Genomic DNA, 2500 nt, shown 5'->3' on the forward strand with positions numbered 1-2500 from the left:
TCCTTTCTAAAAATTTCTCTTATACGTTTAAAGATATATTTTTTTCATAAATGTTAATGTTAAAATTTTTAATTTTGCACCAAAATTATCTTAGAAAACTTACCTAACCTTATTATAACAAGAACAATTTATTTTAGCCTAATCCTACTAAATATATTTTAAAAACGTTTACAGTAATTTAATGCTAAACAAACACAATGAAATATATTTTTTTCGTTAGGTTTAGAATGATTTTGGCGAAATTATTGCATACACAAATTTTCGCTTGTCCTATATGGCAAGATGAGCGTTGCTATTTAAGCCAAGATCGCAAGTTCTGCCTATTCGGCACGGCACATATATATATATATATATATATATATATATATATATATATATATATATATATATATATATACATATATATACATATACATATATTATATATATATATATATATATATATATATATATATATATATATATATATATATATATATATATATATATATATATATATATATATATGTCGTGCCGAATAGGCAGAACTTGCGATCTTGGCTTAAATAACAGAGCTCATCTTGCCATATAGGACAGGCTAAAATTTATGTATGCAATAATTTCGCCAAAAATCATTCTGAACCTAACGAAAAAAAAATATATTTCATTGTGTTTAGTATTAAATTACTGTAAACGTTTTTAAAATATATTTAGTAGGATTAGGCTAAAATAAATTGCGCTTGTTAGAATAAGGTTAGGTAAGTTTTCCAAGATTCTTTTGGTGCAAAACAATTTTTTTTTTACATTAACATTAATGAAAAAAATATATCTTTAAACGTATAAGAGAAAATTTCAGAAAGGACTTAATTTTAAATGAGTTCTTGCTAATAGACCAGTTTTACATATTCGGCACGACATATATATACGCGCTTGCCGGCGTGGAGGGAGGGAGCCAGTGTGTGGTGCTCCATACATTGTGTGTGTAAACCAGGAACCAACATGGTTTACGCGGGCCAGTTTCGGCAGACATCATCGTGAGTATCGACCGGAGATCACAGAGTTGTGACAAACCTCTACATCGGACCATTGCTTCTGTAACAGTGAAAGTGCAGTGTGCATGTTGGGATTTGGGAAGTAGCGGTTGTGAGGGGATCCTGGCAGTGGAGGTGTGGAGGAGGTTTTGTTTACATCTGTGATCGGCCGGGGTCGTGGGTTGGGGAAGGAAGTGGCCGCCCACGACACGGTCATTGGATGGTGAACAGAAGAACACCTCGGTTAATAGTGTGAGCATGGTGATTAGTGTGCCAAATGGCGAGGGTTTTTTTCTAAATGGAACAAGAAGTGTATAACAATTAGCAAAAGTCAGTCAGTGATGTGCGTCTTGAGCGAACACACAGGGCCACTCCCTCCCCCCTCCCCCATCCCAGAACCCCTCCCCTCATCCCAGCCTAGGCCCACTGACTTCCTGACCAATGGTGTTGCCGTTTAGTGCCCCACCAATTACAAGTTGCGCCGCTCGCTACTCCCCCACCCTCATCCCCCATGCAATCATGCTGCCCTTCACCCGTCACCCCACAGCTGGCGCCCTCCCACCCCCACGATATCAGCAATGTCACAAGTAGTCGCGGGTTCCCAGGAATCTTCATGACAGAGCCAAAGCTGTCGTTCACGAGGCATCTGCCGGGTGTGCCACAGGGAATGTGCACTCAATCCCACATCTGGCAACATCCGTGCACACAATGGATGTCTAGGCTTCAGGAGAGCTCCAAATGAGAACAACCAACAGCCTCCCCCAGCAGACAGGGCTGACAGCTACCGTGACTTCACCTCTACAGAGGACCTCAAATCTGCAATCAAATTAACATCCACCAGGACTCTGACACACATCCCCAAAGCAGCTCGCCCTCATGCTGCTAGCAAATTCACTGACCTTCTGAAGAAAGTCAACGATGCTCCTTCAAACAACAGATCCTGGGACAACTTGCTGCTTTTTGGCAATGCCTGTTTGGCTGTCCCACCAAGGAGGGACAAGTCACTAGCAACACATGTTATTAGGGCAATAAATGCATTCCCAAGGGATGACAACCTCGTCCGTCTCCCCCCTAGGGCGACAAACACCCGCCGGGCAAATGCCAACAACAGGACACCCGACACCTCAAAAATCAGAGCCCAAATTAGCAAAAAAATAGATAAGGGTAATACTATTGGAGCTTTGAGACTTATAACCAGTGAGGATACCATCGCTCCCAAGGACGTCAGCACGGCGCAAGCTCTGAAGGACAAACATCCACCCAGGGCTCCCAGTACCAACATTGACCTCCCTGACATTGCAGCAGGCGAAGAACATCTAACCTTACTGGATGCTGATGTGTATAAAGCTGCTATGTCATTTCCACAGGGTTCAGCAGGAGGTTTCACCGGTTTAAGGCCTCAACACTTAAAACAAATACTCAATCCAGCACTTGGTGAGGTTTCAGAGAGGCTGCTGTCTGAACTCACCAAATTTTCCAACCTGTGCCTG

The sequence above is a fragment of the Cherax quadricarinatus genome, chromosome 17, assembly GCF_038502225.1.
Source record: "Cherax quadricarinatus isolate ZL_2023a chromosome 17, ASM3850222v1, whole genome shotgun sequence".
In the NCBI taxonomy this organism is placed as follows: domain Eukaryota; kingdom Metazoa; phylum Arthropoda; class Malacostraca; order Decapoda; family Parastacidae; genus Cherax; species Cherax quadricarinatus.